Genomic DNA, 19,915 nt, shown 5'->3' on the forward strand with positions numbered 1-19,915 from the left:
TACAGAGTCCCCAACCCTGTTTTCCCAGATCCTAAAAAAAGATTTGGATCCTATCACGTTCAAAGGGGGGTCCACCCTTGTTCAGTACGTTGATGATCTATTGTTAGCCTCACCCACTTTAGAGGCCTGTGAGCAAGATACTTTGACACTCCTCACAGCTTTAGCTCAGAAAGGGCACAAGGCCTCAAAATCTAAATTGCAGCTCTGCAAGTCTAAGGTACATTATTTAGGGCATGATATCTCAGCAGGAGAACGACACCTTTCCCCTAGTAGAGTTGAAGCTATCCTCAACATTCCCAAACCTATAACTAGAAAACAGATGAGGGGATTCTTAGGTGCAACGGGTTATTGTAGACAGTGGATCCTGGGTTATGCTGCTTTCGCAAAACCCTTGCAAGCATTCACTCATGATACCACCCCGGAACCCCTCCCTTGAACTCCTGAAGCCGAACAAGCATTTGTGGCCCTTAAGCAAGCCCTCACTCTTGCTCCTGCTCTTGAACTTCCTAATTATAAAAAACCCTTTACCTTGTTTTGTCATGAACGGGAAGGAATCGCTTTAGGAGTACTCACTCAGCTGCATGGTGAAAAGCATCGCCCAATTGCATATTACAGCTCTGCCCTTGATCCCGTAGCTGCGGGACTTCCTCCTTGCCTCCGTTCAGTTGCAGCTGCTGCCTTGTTGGTTGAAAAGGCAGATTCTCTAGTTTTGGGACACTCTTTAACCGTTGCAGTTCCACATGCTGTGATGGCCCTTCTGCTCAAGGGCAAAACTCAGCACATTTCCAATTCCCGTCTTACTAAATATGAGAAACTTCTACTGTTAGCTGCAAATGTAACCTTAAATCGCTGTTCAATTCTGAATCCTGCGTCACTTCTGCCTATTGCCTCTGATGGTGAGCCTCATGATTGCCTGTCTATCACAACTCAATTGTTAACCCCTCGAACTGACCTCAAGGACATTCCTATCCCGAACTCTGACCTTGTTTTGTTTGTTGATGGTTCCTGTCTTAGAAATTATGCAGGCAAATTAGTTGCGGGATATGCAGTATGCACTCAGTATGCTGTTTTGGAAGCCTATTCTTTACCCCAAGCTCGTTCTGCTCAAGTTGCTGAACTCATTGCTTTAACACGTGCTTGCATTCTTGCAAAAAATCAAACCACAACCATTTATACTGACTCTAAGTATGCTTTTGGTGTTGTTCATGATTTTGGAGAAATCTGGAAACAAAGAGGGTTCCTCACTTCATCAGGAACCCAAATCAGTCATGGTTGTTATGTAAAAGCGCTCTTAGAAGCTGTTCAATTGCCTCTTGCTATTGCTATTGTTAAATGTAAAGCTCATAAGAAACCCTTTGATGATGTCACACGAGGAAATGATCTGGCAAACCGTTCTGCCAGAAATGCGGCCCTTTCTGGCCCACAGGCTCCTAACTCTGTTTTTGATTGTTTTTCAGCAGACCAGTCTCCTTTGGCTAGCCTTTCAAGTCTGGCCCTTCTTCAAAATCAGGCCCCAAAAAAGGAAATAAATGACTGGCTGCGTGCAGGATGTTCACTGCACCCCAACTCTCTCTGGCGCTCCCCAGACGGCCGCCTGGTGGTGCCTAGAGAGCTTTTGCCACATCTTGCTCGTTTAACCCACTCTGTGGCCCATACGAGCAAAGGAGGAATGATTACTACAGTACAAAGAAATTGGTTTGCCCCAAATTTTCCTTCCATGGCACAACAGTACTGTAGCTCCTGTCCCATCTGCTTAGCTCACAACATTGGGCAACGGGTAAAAACGACACCCGCAGCCCATCCCCCTCCATGGGGACCGTTTGTAAATCTGCAAATTGATTTTGTGCAGCTACCTAAGTGCTGTTCTTATGAGTACATTCTTGTTATTATTGATGTGTTCTCTGGATGGGTGGAAGCCTACCCATGCGTACGTGCTGATTCCATCACTGTAGCAAAGAAATTGCTCAAAGAATTCATCCCTAAATTTGGATTGCCCCTCACAATAGATAGTGACCGTGGCACCCATTTCACAGGACAGATAGTAAAAAACATCTGCCAAGCACTCAACATACAGCAACACCTACACTGTAGTTATCATCCACAATCAAGTGGTGCTGTAGAACGTAAAAACTCTGATTTAAAAACGCGCATTTCAAAGATTTGTGCTGAAACAGGCCTCAAATGGCCTGATGCACTGCCCATTGCTCTTATGCACATTAGAAACACTGTTAACAGAAAACATGGCCTAACCCCTTATGAAATACTCATGGCACAACCTATGAGGATGCCAGCTACACCACCTGTTGCCCCTCACCAAACAGACCTACAATTAACTAATGAAACTGTACTAAATTATTGCAAGGCATTAATGAAGTATGCCAGGTCTGTTCATTCACAGGTCCAAGAAGCCTTACCTCAACCACCAGATGTTCCCTGTCACAACCTCAAACCAGGGGATTGGATCTACGTAAAGGTCTATCAATGGAAAAACGCACTTCAACCCAGATGGAAAGGACCTTTCCAGGTACTTCTGACCACTAATTCTGCTGTTCGTTGCCAAGGTCACCAAACGTGGACTCACGCCTCACACTGCAAGAAGGTATCACCTCCATTAAACCCCGAAGCAGCTGTATTCCAACCAAGGTTGGGATCTTTCCCTGAGGCCAAGGACAAAGACCCTCAGGACCTCACTCAGGCAAGTGAGGAGCATCAGGGTGCAAGTGCTAGTAACCTCTCCCCTGTACCCAACACCTCAGCCCAGCCGGATTCATCAGTTGAAGAACGAAGATATCATCTTCGGCCTCGAAGAAAGTGAATGCTCCCATTCGGAAGATCACCACCTCGATCAAGACCAAGAGCTGACATTATCAGTCCTTTAGGTAACTTGAGCCCAGAGGACGAAGAAAGACTTTGGCTGCCATCCTGGGTTTGGCTGGTAGTGTTCTTTTTCTTACTGGTGCTGGTTATGTTTGTTGTTAAAATTCTTTGTCCCTCCTGTATCTAAAAATGGCACTGATATCCTTATATATCACACTTGGGTATCTCAGTATCACCCAAGGGGGGGTGGGAGAAAAATTTGTATTTGCAGATCTCCCATGCGGTGGCTCAAGCTGGAAATAAAAGTAACTGCTGGATATGCTCTCACAGCCCAGCACACTTACACCAAGGAATCCCAATGATCGGAGTACCAATATCCCTTCAGCAATGGGGAACAATAAACGGCGGCTTCGTTAGACACTACTCGTTAGCTGCCCATCGGTCCGCTCCTAAAGAATGGAGGGCCGCCCCTGCTAACTGAATAATCTCCCCAAGAGTAGAGGCGCCTTTCTGTTACAGATCCAACAACACCGGAGCTAATAATAAAGACACACCTGTAGGACACTACCCTCATTGCCTAACTACTCTAGATTATAGCCCTAGTAGCACCAGTGGAATCCTGTTGGGTAACGTACCCTCTCTCAATTGTACAGGATTCATGGTCTACAACTTTTCTAAGAAACCTCATGTTGCTCTCATTGCAAACAGATCGGAATTTTACATTCACTCCAATTTTACTTCTTGTAATATATCTCGGTCCATCAGGATAGCAGCTGAACGTGAACCGTCCTATACGATGCATATCAATCGAAAGTGCCGAATAGGGCACAACAACTGTCGAGATTTGAGTACCCTTTCTGCCCCAGGCCTTTACTGGCTCTGCGGAAACAGGGCTCATAAAATCTTGCCCTGGAATTGGGTGGGGGCATGCACTCTTGGACGTGTTATCCCTGGTTTCGAAATGCATAGTGCAATATATCTGGAACAAGTAAAAATTTCAACCATCACATGAAAAGGGCAGTTAACCCCTTAGCTACCAGAAACACAGGGTTCCATCGATTTGTGAGAACCTTCATACCGTGGCTTGGAGTAAGAGAATTGGAACTAGCCATAATTAACATTTCAGCCACAATGGAAGCTATGGGAAATGCCACTGCGAATGCAATTCAGGCTCTGCAAGAAGAGATCTCCCAGATCTCACAAGTAACTATACAACACCGCATAGCCCTAGATTACCTATTGGTATCCCAGGGAGGAGTATGTGCCTTAGTAAACTCCACCTGTTGTGTCTATGTCAATCAGAACATGCGAATCGAAACTAACATTCGCAAAATCCAAAATCAGTTAAGGGTCCTACATCAAGTGGCCTCAGAAAATACTGACTGGGGTCTAGAAGAAATGTGGTCTTGGCTAACCTCCTGGCTCCCAGATTTCGGGGCCCTTGGCAAGAAAATCCTGTATGGAATATTGTTTGTCTTGATAGTTCTGATAATGTTCTATGTCTTAATGCAACTAATCCTCTGCTGCGTGAAAGCCAGCAGGGGAAGCTTTAGCAAGGCAAGAAAACCCACAGCAGAGTCTAGAATAATGGTGTTACAAAAGTGTGAGCAGATTGAAAGAAAACATGAAAGGCTGTATGATGAAATAGAGGGGCTCATGAGAATGGAAATTTAAGGCTAAAGTGAGACTAAATAGTCTCAAAGGGGGGGGGCTGTGGAATCAGAAAAAATATATACCTTAAACTTTGATTATTTTAGTTATAAGATGACATAACCGCTTTGTGTAGAATTGCTGGCTCGGTACAGTAAAACAGATAAGGGCAAGTGTTTGTTCTTTGTAACTCTTCTGCAAATGCTTCGCTTACCGCGGCCTTGAAGGTAGAAAAAAAAAGTATGTACAAAGTAGATTTCCAGGTGCAAGAAGGAGGTTTGTGAACTAACCCCACCTCCCCCATAATTCCCATCCTAATGACAGCAAAAAAATAATGAAGTAATATTATAGCCGCTTTTCATGCTAATTTCACTATATGATCACTAAGTTGTAAGCAACTGTTAAAAAGTATATAAGCCTCCTGATTTTGCTCTTGGGGGGGGACCCCTTCCAAGTGCTTGGGAAATCCATGTCACTTTGGAACTCCCCCTACAGCTGTAGTTTCTTTTGAATAAAAGCTTCTGCTGACCTGACCCAAAAGTACTGTGTGTGTTTCCACAACACTTTGCTTCTCGTTGGCCCATAGACTTCTTGAGTCAGGTAGAGGTCATCCACGCACAAGAGGAAGCTTTGCGACCACTCAGATTTTGCTGAGCGATCCTCCCACGAGATGTCTGGGTAATTGAAGTCACCCATGACAACCATGGTCCTGGAGCATGCTGCCTCAGCCAGTTCCCGGGCAAACTCCTGGTCAAGCTCAGGACTTTGGGTGGGAGGTCTGTAGTAGACTCCCACCATTGTGTCCCCTGTGCCATGTTCCCCACGGATTTTAACCCAGAGGGTCTCCAGCCGTCCACCCTGGTCACCAATATCGGCTTGCAGGGACGTGTAGCTTTCCTTAACATAGAGAGCTACACCCCCGCCCCTCTTATCTACATGGTCCTTCCTGTACAGGGTATAGCCATCTATACCCGTCGTCCAGTCATGGGTGGAGTCCCACCAGGTCTCCGTTGTCCCTATGACATCATAATTATTTGCATTGAGCAGGAGGATGAGCTCCTCTGCTTATTCCCCAAGCTCCTTGCATTTGTGTATAGGCAGGCAAGTGTCCCCTGGGGGGCTCCTTCCTTGCCCACAGATTTTACCAGGGCTGGGGCAGGGGTGGGCTCCTTTAAGTGCCTTGAACTGCTGGCTTTGCAAGGATTGCTCAGCGGGCCAGCAGTGGCAGTAGTCCCCCCGTCCCCCAGCGGGCTTAGTTTAAAGCCCGGTGGAGCAGGTCAGCCAGTCTAGCTGAGAAGAGCCTCCTCCCCAGGGGAGAGAGGTGGAGGCCATCTCTTCCCAGCAGCTCGCTGCCTCTCTCTCCAAAGAGCGGGCTGTGGTCATGGAAGCCAAAGCCTTCCCGACGACACCAGCGCTGCAGTCTTTGGTTGACCACGTGGATCCTCCTCCCCCTCCTCAGCCCATAGCCTGAGACTGGGAGGATCGACGAGAACACCACCTGTGCCCCCAGACCTTTTAGCCCCACTCCCAAATCCCTGTAGCACCTCATGACCCGGCTGGGAGCGCTCCGAGCCGTGTCTTTGGTGCCCACATGAATAAGGAGCATGGGATAGTGGTCTGTGGGTTGGAGGAGCTTTGGGATCCTCTCCGCAATGTCTCGGATGCGGGCCCTGGGGAAGCAGCAGACTTCCCAGGCTAAGGGGTCAGGGTGGCAGATTGCCCCCTCAGTCCCCCTCAGGAGGGAGTCTCCCACAACAAACACCTTACCTTTTGTCTTGGGGAGAGCAGGGGCGGGAGCTGCAGTTAGGCCCATGTTGCCTGTGGGGGCCGGCAACTCAGCAGGCTCTGCTGGGGCAGCAAGAGGTACCTGTTGCTCAGCTCTGGCGGGGAAGGGGCCTTGGTGCGGCGGGCCTTAGGCCCATGACCACCTTGGTCCATGCCCCTGGCTGGACAGAGCGGGAGGTCCCGGAGTTCTCCTTTGGCGTGGAGGGAGACTGTGGTCTACCCTCCGCCTCCCAGGGGAGAAGGGCCTGGCAGTAGGAGTCTATCTCCTGCTCGCAGTCCCTGATGGCACACAGTTTCCTGACTGTGGCCTGGAGCTCCTCCAGCTGGTGTGCCAGAGACCCCAAAAGGGAGCAGACCCCGCAAGGGGAGGTAACCATGCTCCCAGGCCCCAGAGCCTGAAAAAGGGACAGGCAGCCCCCGCAGCCGAGAGCCAGGGGCTCCGTCTGCGTGGAGCCCGGAACCAGGGGCTCTGTCTGGGTGGCCGTCTCTGAGGTGCCAGGGGGGGGGGGGGCCGCGGAGCCCAAGGGGATCCTCAGGGTGCGGCGCGTGCCCATCCATGGCATGTCTCTGGTAGGCTTGCTACGGCTGGGACTGTCTACCCTGGGGGGCGTGCAGGCAGGGTCCTGGGCCCTCCCGCGTGAACTCTGCGCTAACTCACACGCCAGCAGAGAAGTGCGCCTGTTTGCACAGCCTGTTCGCGAGGCTCCCTGGGGGGGCTGGGCCAAGTAGGGGCCTGGGTGGGGCTTGACCCAACCCGGCTTCACTCAGCCACCTCCTCCCACTCACTAAGGGGTTAGCCCCCTCTCTCCGCGGGCCCCGCTTAGCTCCAGCTATGCTGGGGGTCAGTGGGGGGCTCCGCAGCTGCTGGAGGGTTTCTGGGGGGCTTCAGGGGAGCAGGGACTCAGCAGGGTTTCACCTGCACTTCTCTCGCCACTCCTGAGCCTAACTCAAACTTGAGGGCAATGCCTGTCTCTGCAAGGGCAGTTGATGGAGATGGTCTGTTCTCTGAAGTGCATGGTGCTGTACACGTAGGTCCGAGCACCTACGTGTACAGCACCATGTACCTCATTGAAACAGGGTATACAGAGGCCCTTGGCCATGCCTGCAGGGAGGGTTCATAGAGAAGTGCTTCCTCTGTATGCAGTAACTGCTGTGAGTTTTATGTTGGGTCAGCAGGAGAGCAGTGCCTTTGCCCTGCATTGTATCTAGTGGCACTGCCTATGGCCCATGGATACAGCAGGCAGCTTAGGGGCCAGGAGAGCGCTTAGTCCCCCGACCTCCCTCAGGGGCACCCAAGGGCAGGTTGGTTCGGGGGTCTAAATCTCCAAGAGGGTCTGGAGGGGGTGAGGGAGGGGTGTCTTATGGGGTACTGACAGGCTGGACTAGGGTATCAGCTGCATTGGGGCACATGAGGGGTTCTGACCAGCCTGGGGGGTGACAGATGGACAGAGAGGGCTGTGCCTGGGAGCAGACAGTTGGACAGAGGGCAAGACATGGGGGCTGGATGGAGGGATAGACAGGTGTCAGGGTGCATGGGGTGATAGCTGGGTGTTTGGGTGGGTGGATAGATGGCTGGACAGACAGATATGGGGGGGGGGTCTAGTGAAGGACGGAGTGAGACAGAGAGGAGGTGGATGAGGAGGGATACATAGAAAGGGGCATATGTATGCATAGACAGACAAGCAGACATATGCCAGGCACTGGGGCCTCTCAAGGGGAATCCCAGCCTGGACAGTGGAGATGAGGGAGGGACCTTGAACCTACAGCCCTGAGGAAGAGGAAGGGGGGCATGAGTCTGTTGCCATGATGCCCCCAGCATACCACGGTGTCTCCCAGGTAAAGGGGCACTGCTGCACAGGGAGCGATGCCATGTGTTGTACCTTTATGCCCTGAACATCCCATGTCCTTCCTGCTGTGGGCTATGCTGCTGGCTGCCATCATCCAGAAGTGTAAGTGGGGGGCAGGGGGTGGGCATGATGGAGTTCAGTCCCCCCAACCCCAAGAAGGGCCTCTGGGAGGTTCCCTGCAGTGGGTGCCCCCTTCTATACCCCCCCAAAGTCCCAGATCCCAGAGTCCCATGATGGGGAGAGGGACCCCCACCCTCCCATGTTGGCATCTGGGGGTTACAAGGCACGGCAAGGGGGTGGTTTAGAAGGGTTGGGAGTGGGGTCCTAATCCAGCCCCTCACAGCCCAACAGCTCCCCATGCCTCTCCACAGATGCTGAGATGTCCTGGGAGCTGGAGACGCTGTGTATCGACTGGGCCCTAAGAGCCAACAGTACCCACCTCCCTCCTCTGCCAACTGGCATGTTATTGTGTGACCATGGCCAGGCTGGCTGAAGGCCATGGACTTGCCTCCCATGAGGGCAGCTAGGATGTGAAAAAGGAGGGGTGCTGGGGTTCATCATCCCTTCCTACGTTTCTCCAGTGAAAGAGAAACTAGAAGCTTTACTGACATGTTGGGACTAGCATTAGAGTGTATTAGAACAGAGGGACATAAGATCTGCTCTTCATAATATCATAGTAGCTAGGGTCAGGAGGGACCTGAACAGATCATCTAGCCTGACCCCCACCACAGGCAGGAATGAATGCTAGGTTCACAAGACCCCAGACAGGTGATAATCTAACCTCTTTTTGAGTTTGCCCAAGGTAGGGGTGAGGACCACCTCCCTGGGAAGCTGGTTCCAGATTCTGGCCACCCTAACTGTAAAATATTGCCTTCTGATCTCTAACCTAAACCTACTCTCCATCAGGTTATTAGCATTCGCATTATATCACCCCAGGTGGTGCTGGAGAGAAAAGGGCTCTACCTGTTTTCTGATGATCTCCCCTGATGAGTTTGTAGGCAGCCACCAGGTCCCCCCTCAGCCTCCTCTTGCTGAGGCTGAACAGGTTCAGGTCCCTCAGTCTCTCCTCGTAGGGCCTGTCCTGCTGCCCTCTCACCAAGTGGGTGGCCCTCCTCTGAACCCTCTCCAGGCTGGCCACATCCCTTTTGAAGTGCAGTGCCCAGTACTGGATGCAGTTCTCCAACTGCGGTCTGACCAAAGTTGCATAGAGGGGGAGTATCACCTCTCTGGACTGGCTTGGGATGCATCTTTGGATGCATGACAAGGTATGGCTGGCCTTGCTGGCTGTGGTCTGGCATTGGCAGCTCATGTTCATCTTGGAGTCAATAATGACTCCAAGATCCCTTTCCGCCTCTGTGCTTTCAAGAGAGGAACTCCCCAGCCTGTATGTATGCTGTGGATTGCTTCTCCCAAGGCGCAGCACCCCGCGCTTGTCTATGTTGAACCCCATCCTATTCTCATCTGCCCACTTTTGTACTCTGTCTAAATCTAGTTGCAGCCTCTCTCTCCCTTCAAGTGTGTCCACCTCGCTCCACATCTTAGTGTCATCAGCAAACTTGGACAACGTGCTTTCAACCCCCTCATCCAAGTCACTGATGAAGATGTTAAACAGTGTGGGCCTGAGGACCGAGCCCTGGGGGACCCCACTGCTCACATCTCATCAAGTTGAGTATGACCCATCCACCACTACTCTCTGGGTGCACCCCATCAGCCAATTTTTCACCCATCCTACTGTGCAAGCATCAATGCCACAGTTGCCTAATTTATTGATAAGAATGGGGTGAAAGACAGTGTCAAAGGCCTTCTTAAAGCCTAGAAAGACTACACCCACAGAGACACCATCATCTAAGGATTTAGTTACTTGGTCATAAAAGGCAATCAGGTTGGTCAGGCAGGACGTGCCTTTGGTGAACCCATGCTGGTTGCCCTCGAGCATGATCTCCCCTGCAGGCCACCCACAGATGTGCTCCTTGATGATTCTCTCCAAGATCTTCCCGAGTACCAAGGTGAGGCTTATGGCCCTATAGTTATTTGGGTCCTCCTTCCTCCCTCTCAAAGATGGGGACCGCATTAGCTAGTTTCCAATCCCCCGGCACCTGGCCAGATGACCACGAATGCTCATACATCCTGGCCAAGGGCTCCACAATGTCCCCTGCCAGCTCCCTCAACACCCTTGGGTGGAAGGCATCTGGACTGCAGTTTTAAAAATGCCCAGCCCTTCCAGAAGATCCCTAACTACATCTGCGCTGACCAAAGGCCTGACAGAGCTATCCCTGAGATTGTCCCTACCTCTGGTAGGAGGGATGTCCTAGTCCCTGTTCAAGAAAACAGAGATAAAGAAATTGTTAAAAATATCAGCTCTCTCATCTGGCGTAGCCACAAGATTACCATTTGAGTCTTTCAGTCTCTGTACTGGGCCAGACTGTGGGTCCATCTTGACCAGTCTCCTGTGTCCATGGGCAGATCTAGGATCTGGGAAAGGGCGGGTGCAGATGGTTCAGCACATAGAAATCACATAGAGCACAACATTCTCTTTTACTGGAGAAAAAAGTAACTAGAAGCTTTACTAGCAAGCTGGGGGGGAGCCAGTTGGGGGGCGGGGGGTGTGCACTGGTTACTACTCCAGCGCTCAGTTGGGGATCAAAGCAAAAAACAAATATAACTAGTGGAACGTACATTGATTTGCTAGTGTATATATAACATTTAAAAACCATGACCATGACACAATCCCAGGATATTGTACCCTTAGTCCTGGAGTCATTCTAATTCAATGGCCATCTCTTACTCAGATTTCACCTTCTTGAGCATCTGGACAGTGCCTCCAATACTTCAGGGTCAGTGATTTCTACACCCTAGTTAGCATAAAATAATATGAGTGAATAATAACAGCAATGTTATGAGTAATGTAACAGAAGGGATGGCAGGGTTGCTGCGCTAGCCCTTGCCGCCTCCTCTACTGTGCCAAGCTTCGGATTTGCACCCTCCTATTCTCACCCGCCACAACTTTGATGATATCTGTTTTTGTAGGGAGGCTACCTCTCTTCCACTTGGCCACAGTTCTCCTGCTCCGGGTGTCCGGCATGTCTAGGCCTTATGGGCCTTCTCTATACCCCACCCTTCTCACTAGGGCCTTCTCTGTACAGCTGCTCTTCTCACTGGGGCTCTCCGCACCCCCACTGGGGCTTCTCCATAATGCTGCCCTTCTCACCAGGCTCTTCCCCTCTGCAAGGTTGCCCTTCTCACCAGGCTCTTCTCTGGAGCTGGGGTCTGTACCCCCTAAACTCTGTGCCCACACTGGGGCTGGGGTCCTCACTTTACCATGAGTCCCCTATGAAGCCTCCTCCATCCCCTTATATCCTCACCCAAACCACCGTTGTTAAACAAACTGCAACATAAACTCAAGCCTCTTGGCTATAACTTAAACCTAAGCCACCTGGCTGTACTGACATTGCTCAGCCATCTTGGAGCTGCTACCCTTTACTCTGCAAGCAGTACCTGCAGTCAGGCTTCTCCTCACATCATGCTCCAGGTGCTTCTCACTGGCAAAGAACTCCTTCTGTCTTAGATACCCATCAGGAACTACCTCTAGTCTCAGCTCCCCCTCTCATAATAGCCAGGCCTTGCTTCTTATAGCCAGCTGACCGCTGGCAGGTGTGAGTCATTTTCTGCCTCCCGTTGCCCTGGCAACCAGCACCCGAGGAGCCTTCCGGGCTCTCTCAGTAGCAGGCACCTTAGTGTCCTGCTACAAGTAATATTAGAATTATTACATGATGTATAATAAAGAAGAGAGCAATACTAATATTAATTGTAAAAACAATGATGATAGCATTCATAATAATACTAATAATGCTAATAATGCTAATAAGTATAATAGCAATGATACTACTACCAATTATAATGGCAATGGTACTGATAATAATCATTATAATAAGATTAATAACGATTAGAACAATAGCAATAACAGTAGCAGTTCTACTACTACAAATAAATACTGAAAGAGTAAATAATAAATCCCTATTTACTTTCTCTTTGCCATTTAGTATGTTGTAAACCCTTCTCAAGCATCTCTTTTCCGGACTGAACAGGCCTGGCCTCCTTAGTGTCCTCACATATGGAAGGCCTTCCATGGCACTTACACAGTTTAAAATACAAGCTAAAAGCAAATATAGCATTGGCAGGTACATGGATTTGCTATATAGCAATGATATAGAGCAAATGATGATATATCAAGCTTTTTAAAAATTTATGACTGGGCCAAATAGAGCCCAAAGATCTTGTGTTGTGAGCCCTATAGTTATTATCATTAAAAGCACGTCTGTCAGTCAGAGCTGTAAAAGAAAATCTAGGGCATCTTGGCCATGCCTCCAAGACTCCAGCCAGTCACGTCTGAGCTAATCTGACTGCACCTGTGTGAAGATTTTTAGCTAGAGCTGCAAACAGTCTGCAGGGCTGGGAAATTGGAGAGAGACATGGCCAAGGATGGCTAACAGCAACACTGCGGAAGAGAGGACAGTTTGACTAGTGGAACATCAAGACCAGTAACACAAAGAGAGGGATGGGGAGATTAGCAGGGATCGGGGAGATGATAACGAGCCACAAAGTCAAGTGACTTCCTCGGCAGCTGCCTGAACAGAAAAGTGGTTGCTTCTCCCAGGCAGTTGGTCTAAGCTCTCAGTGGCACAGGAATCAAAGTAGGGGATAGGTGGGGAGGAACCAGACCCCTGCATGCCCCCCTGCCCTTGCTGTGTCACATGGTGGCAGTGTCATGTCGTTGCCCCTCATTCCTGTCTGGTGAAAGACGGGGGCATCTAGAGCCGGGGCACGGTTGTGTGTGCACATGTACATGCGTGTGTGTATATGTGCATGCACATGTGCATGCGTGTGTGTGTGTATATATGTGCATTTCCCACAGTGGACTGAGCCCAGGAAATGGCACTGTGGCGTATCATGGGAGCTGGAGTTCAGACACCTCTGGCTCCCTTTACCTCCTTGGCCTGACTGGGCTGCAGCTCCCATGATGAACTGGGCCTGGTGAAGCAGTGCTTTGTGGGAGATGGAGTCTGGTTGAGGAGGGTTCCAGGGGGACCCTTGTCCCCTGCAAGCCATGTACAAAAGGCAGGACCCTCTGCTCATTGTAGAGGGGGAAACTGAGGCATGGTCGGCTCTCTGCCTCGCAACTGAAACTCCCATGAGAGGAGGAGTGGGATGCATGGGCACGTGTGTGTGCATGAGGGGCTGCATGTATGGTTGTACATGCATGTGTGCATATGTGTTCATGCATGCACATGGGCAAGTGTGTGTACATGGAGGGCTGCATGCATGGCTGTGTGGGCATGTGCGTGCATCACAAGTATGCAGTTGTGTATGTGCGAGCATGGACACGTGCATGTGGATGGGGTTTAGGGTTGCATGTATAGGGCATTACAGTAACCAGGGCCCAGGGGTGCTGGGCACTGTATGTACCCAGAAAGAGAAGCTGCCTGGGTTCTCTCCTCAGCCCTGAGAGAGAATAGCACCCCCCCCCATCCCCCCAACCCCTGGATTCTCTTCCCAGGCCTGGGTAGGAAGGAGAGGGGGCTTGGGTATGCAGTGCATTGTGGGTATTCCCTCCTCCCCAGTGGGCCCTAGAGCAGGTTGCTTGAGCTGTGACTGTGGGGGTGGGGGTGCCAGGCCATCTTGGGGTGAGCAGGGACCTGGGGGTACCCCTTGTGCCTGGGGGTCAAGCTGACGGGGTCTCTGGGTAGGGTCACTGGAGCAGCGGATGTCTGTGGTGCTGGCGATGGCACAGAAGGACCACGAGGGCACCTGGCAGCAGATCAAGGCCTTTCAGCAAGAGCTAAGTGAGGAGCTTGGACGCCTGGTTCTCTGCTCCACCTTGGGGGTGGAAACTGGAGTTGTGTCTGGACACCTGCTCTGCCCTGAGACTGGTGCCCTCCCTGGACAGCCTGAGGGGGGGAGACTGGGCCCCAGGCCCCTCCCCCCTCCCTGGACACCTGGGTGCTCTGCTTCATCCCGGGAGGGGAGACCGGGGCTGTCAGAGGATACCGGGGCTCTCTTCTTGACCCTGGGAACACCCCCCTCCACCAGGGACACCTGGGTGCTCTGCTCATCCTGGGAGGGGAGACTGGGGTTGTCTCAAGTCACTTGAGTTCTCTGCTCAGCCTTTGGAGACGGGGGCCCTCCCCCACCCGCAAGTCACCTGGGTCCACTCTTCGATAGCCTGGGGGGGAGGGGAGGGGATAGGGCAGAAACAACCCTGGCAGGAGTCACAGGGCAGTGGATGGGGGGACTCGGGTGACTCCAGGCACACTTTGTGGTTGGCAGTGGGGTGGCAGAGGCACAGGGGGAAAGTGATAGTGCAGTGGATGGACAAGTACAGTCTTGGTCCCTACGCGCCTGTTTGAAATGGAACCTCCCAAGTCATGTCAAGGCTCCCCCCTCCCCGTCCAGTCCGATAGCAGGGCACGACAGGGTAAAAGTCCCCCTGCAAGAGGTGAGGGGTGTGCACAACACTTTGTGCAAGGATTTGGTATGGCTTGCAGTAGCCACTAGGAACAGCCTGGGGGTCAGCACTGAGGACCGAGGCCTGGGGCAGAGAGCACAGGGCCTGAGTTCTAGGAGTGCAGAGAGGGGCAATGTGAGAGGCAGGGTCCTCAAAGATAGCCTTTTAGCAAAACTGGCCAACTGCGGCCTCCGCTTCACCATGATCCGCTGGCTGGGGAATTGGCTCTGTGGTCAGACCCAGAGGGTGGTGGTTGGTGGAAGTCAATCATCATGGTGCGCTGTGACCAGTGGGGTCCCTCAAGGCTCTGTTCTTGGGCCTGTACTATTCAACATCTTCATTAATGATGTGGACATTGGTATCAGAAGCGGACTGGCCAAGTTTGCCAACAACTCCAAACTTTGTGGTAAAGTATCCACACCTGAGGACAGGAGGGTGATCCAGGTAGACCTTAACAGGCTCAGAAAATGGGGGGACAAGAACCTGATAGTGTTTATCACCGAAAAATGCAAGTTTTTCCACCTTGGAAAGAAAAACCCAGAGCATGCTTATAGGTTCGGCAGTGCTACGCTGGCTAGCAGTACGGACAACAGGGACTTGGGGGTCATGATTGACCACAAGATGAATCAATGTGATGCTGCAGCTAGTAAAGCAAGCAAAAACACTGGCTTTCATCCATAGATGCTTCTCAAGCAAATCCCAGGAAGTCATTCTCCGATTGTACTCGGTCTTGGTTAGGCCGCAGCTGGAGTACTGCGTCCAGTTTTGGGCTGCACAATTCAAAAAGGATGCGGAGACGCTTGAGAGAGTCCAGAAGAGAGTCACATGCATGATCAGAGGTCAGGAAAACAGACCTTATGATGAGAGGCTGCAAGCCACGGGACTCTTCAGCCTGGAAAAGCGCAGGCTCAGGGGTGATCTGGTGGCTGCCTACAAATTTATCAGGGGTGCTCACCAGCATCTGGGGGAACGTCTTCACCAGAGTGCCCCGAAGGGTGACAAGGTCGAATGGTCACAAACTCCTCCATGATCGTTTCAGGCTGGACATAAGGAAGAACTTCTTTACTGTCCGAGCCCCCAAGGTCTGAAACAGCCTGCCACCGGAGGTGGTTCAAGCACCTACTTTGAACGCCTTCAAGAGACATTTGGATGTTTATCTTGCTGGGATCCTATGACCCCTGCTGACTTCCTGGGGCAGGGGGCTGGACTGGAAGATCTTCTGAGGTCCCTTCCAGCCCTAATGTCTATGAATCTCTGAAATATATGAAAGTGAGTTGTGATCTGGGCCCAGGGCTCAGTGGTTCCAGGGGACACCCCAGGTCAGGGGCAAGAAAAGCCAGAGCCAAGCCAGGAGAAGCAGTGAGTGGTGCCTGGTGGCTTGCCGGCACCGCCTGAGGCCATGGGGAGCCGTGCCACTGCCTGAAGCTGTTGTGGTGCTGCTGAAGGTTGAGTGGCACCTTCAACAGCCAAATGGTGCAGAGATCTGGGGTGATCGCATTAGCCAGGGATGAGGGGCAGGTGCAGGAACTCAGTTGCTTGCCCTGATCAGATGCTCAAAGGGGCCTGGCTAGCAGGGCAAATGCCCCAGTATGGAGCTCTCAGACAGGTCTGCAGGTGCCCTCATGTTGGATTCTGGCCCCCTCAGGGAATGTGGGCTGTTTGCATTCACATCTTTCTTGGCTATGGCAAGATACCATAATGTCTTGTGTACTGTATGCATCTTAGTCCTGAAAGAGCCTGGCAGGCATGGGATAAGCCCTGGTGTTGAACCCTGATGAGGGTCCTCTGGCCACCCACTTGTTGGACTCTGGCTCCCTCGGGAAACAAGGACTCTTTGTGTCCTTTTCTCAACTATGGCAAAATACCATAATGCCCTGCATACCATGTGCAGTTCTCTCTCCCAAATCAGCCCTGCTCCCACCCCCAACTTTGGGTAGCTTGTATGAAGTGCAGAAGCTGCTTTTCAGCTCTGCACCCTGCTTCAGTTTGTTGTGTTGCATTGCTGCTTGCCCAGAAGAATCCCTGAGGCCTGGGGACAGTAGCGGGGTGGCTGGCATGGGGGTACTGGAGGCAACTGGTGAACTACCTGTGGAGGGTGAGGTTGAGGACAATGCCTGTCCCTGCAAAGGAGATTCATGGAGATGGCCTTTTCTCTGAGGTGCATGGTGCTGTACAAATGTGTGCCTGGGGGTGTACAGAGGCCTCTGGCCATGCCTACAGGGAGGGGTCATAGATAAGTGCTTTTGGAACAATGGGGAGCCCAACAATAACAGGAATGAGGACTGCGCAATGCTGCTGCATCACAGGCTCTGGAATGACCTGTCCTGCTGGAAGACCAAGTTCTGGATCTGAGAGATGCACTGGCTCTGCTAGGGCCTGGACCCCCACAGGGACCCCAAGATCTCCCCTGCCCTGCTCCCACCTCTCTATAGGCCCCCAACCACTCCAGCCCAGGGCCTCCAGCCACCTCTACCCCCTGCTAAGCTCACACCAGCCCCTGACACCTGGATGAAGTGGGGCTGGGAGCTGGGTTTGGGTCCCCCGGGGTGGGGGGGGTCCCATGCCTTAGTTTCCCCTCCTACCTTTTGGAGACTCAGGGGTAGTCTGTTGCTCTGAGTAAGGGGTTGCTGGCCCCAGCTCTCTGGGGTCCTTGCCAGCCTCTTTCCCCTCCTGACCTCCATGCCTTCTCTGCCCTCCTCCTGTGAAGTGCCTCAGAGGCTGAAACATGGGGGTGCTCCTTCCTATGCTAGGGGTGCTGGGAGGAAGATGTGAGTCCTTTCCCCTGTCTGATGGGCCTGGGGGCACTTGACGAGAGTGGGGTGTGGGGGTGAAGCCTGGCTTCAGTGCCCTGTCTTGCTGTTGGGACCCACATCTTTGCCCAGGGTTGGTTCACTGTGCTCATTAAAGCTAACAAAGCTAATGAGAAGTGTCTTCTGCTTGGGGTGCACAGGCCAGGATGGGCTGTGGGGAAGTTTCTTGTGCCAGATTCCCCCCCCTCCACACCCCGGCCTCTTTCAAAGCTGGGAGTGGGGGGGGTGGGGAGGGGTTGGAGCACAGACAACCCTGGAAGAAGTCACATGGCAGCAGATGTGGGGACTTGGGTGACTCCAGGCACAGCTTGGGGGGGGGGGGGGGAAACGCATGGAGAGGAAGCGAGAGAAGAAGTGTGAGCCAGATGTGTATGACCTCAGCTACACAATTGTGTTACAGATGGAGCCTCCCAAGTCAAGGCTCCTGCCCCCCCCAGCCCCAGAGTGGGATGTGGCTTGGGGGATAAGACTCCCTCTGCAAAGGGTGAGGGGGGCAGGCATCATCCTATGTCCCAAACAGGCCCAACTGGCAGGAGAAACACCCTGGCATTCAGCCCTCAGCCAGGTCTCTGGGTGTCCCCATTTAGGACTCCAGCCCTCTCCAGAAATGCTGGCTCTTTGCAGTCACTCCCTTCCTGACCATCACAAAATACTGTAATGTCTTATATACCACATGCAGCTTTGTCCTGAAAGGGGCCCTGCTGGCAGGGAAAACGGCACAGTATTGAACCAGGAAGGGTCATAGTATCATAGCATCATAGTAGCTAGGGTCAGGAGGGACCTGAACAGATCATCTAGCCTGACCCCCACCACAGGCAGGAATGAATGCTGGGTTCACAAGACCCCAGACAGGTGATCATCTAACCTCTTTTTGAATTTGCCCAAGGTAGGGGCGAGGACCACCTCCCTGGAAAGTTGGTTCCAGATTCTGGCCACCCTAACTGTAAAATATTGCCTTCTGATCTCTAACCTAAACCTACTCTCCATCAGGTTATTAGCATTCGCATTATATCACCCCAGGTGGTGCCGGGGAGAAAAGGGCTCTACCTGTTTTCTGATGATCTCCCCTGATGAGTTTGTAGGCAGCCACCAGGTCCCCCCTCAGCCTCCTCTTGCTGAGGCTGAACAGGTTCAGGTTCCTCAGTCTCTCCTCGTAGGGCCTGTCCTGCTGCCCTCTCACCAAGTGGGTGGCCCTCCTCTGAACCCTCTCCAGGCTGGCCACATCCCTTTTAAAGTGCGGCGCCCAGTACTGGATGCAGTACTCCAACTGTGGTCTGACCAAAGTCGCATAGAGGGGGAGTATCACCTCTCTGGACTGGCTTGAGATGCATCTTTGGATGCATGACAAGGTATGGCTGGCCTTGCTGGCTGCGGTCTGGCATTGGTGGCTCATGTTCATCTTGGAGTCAATAATGACTCCAAGATCCCTTTCCGCCTCTGTGCTTTCAAGAGAGGAACTCCCCAGCCTGTATGTATGCTGTGGATTCCTTCTCCCAAGGCGCAGCACCCTGCATTTGTCTACGTTGAAACCCATCCTATTCTCATCTGCCCACTTTTGTACTCTGTCTAAATCTAGTTGCAGCCTCTCTCTCCCTTCAAGTGTGCCCACCTTGCCCCACATCTTAGTGTCATCAGCAAACTTGGACAACATGCTTTCAGCCCCCTCGTCCAAGTTGCTGATGATGTTATACAGTGCGGGTCTGAGGACCAAGCCCTGGGGTACCCCTCTGCTCACATCTCGCCAGTTTGAGTACAACCCGTCCACCACTGCTCTCTGGGTGCGCTCCATCAGCCAGTTTTTTACCCATCCAACTGTGCAGACATCAATGCCGCAGTCACTTAATTTATTGATGAGGATGGGCTGAGAGACAGTGTCAAAGGCCTTCTTAAAGTCTAGAAAGACTACGTCCACGGCAACACCATCATCTAAGGATTTAGTTACTTGGTCATGAAAGGCAATCAGGTTGGTCAGGCAGGACCTACCTTTGGTGAACCCATGCTGATTTCCCCTGGGCATGATCTCCCCTGCAGGTCCCCACAGCTGTGCTCCTTGATGATTCTCTCCAAGATCTACCCAAGCACCGAGGTGAGGCTTACAGGCCTATAGTTACTTGGGTCCTCCTTCCTCCCTTTCTTGAAATTTGGGACCACATAGGCAGTTTCCAATCCCCCGGCACCTGGCCAGATGACCACGAATGCTCATACAGCCAGGCCAAGGGCTCCACAATGTCCCCTGCCAGCTCCCTCAACACCCTTGGGTGGAGGGCATCTGGACCTGCAGATTTAAAAATGCTCAGCCCTTCCAGAAGATCCCTAACTACATCTGCGCTGACTGAAGGCCTGACAGAGCTATCCCTGAGATTGTCCCTACCTCTGGTAGGTGGGATGTCCCAGTCCCTGTTCAAGAAAACAGAGGCAAAGAAACTGTTAAAAGTATGAGCTTTCTTGTCTGGCATAGCCACAATATTACCGTTTGCGTCTTGCAGGGGCCCTACATTGCCTGG

Source organism: Alligator mississippiensis, chromosome 8 (assembly GCF_030867095.1).
Source record: "Alligator mississippiensis isolate rAllMis1 chromosome 8, rAllMis1, whole genome shotgun sequence".
NCBI classification, from domain to species: Eukaryota; Metazoa; Chordata; order Crocodylia; family Alligatoridae; genus Alligator; species Alligator mississippiensis.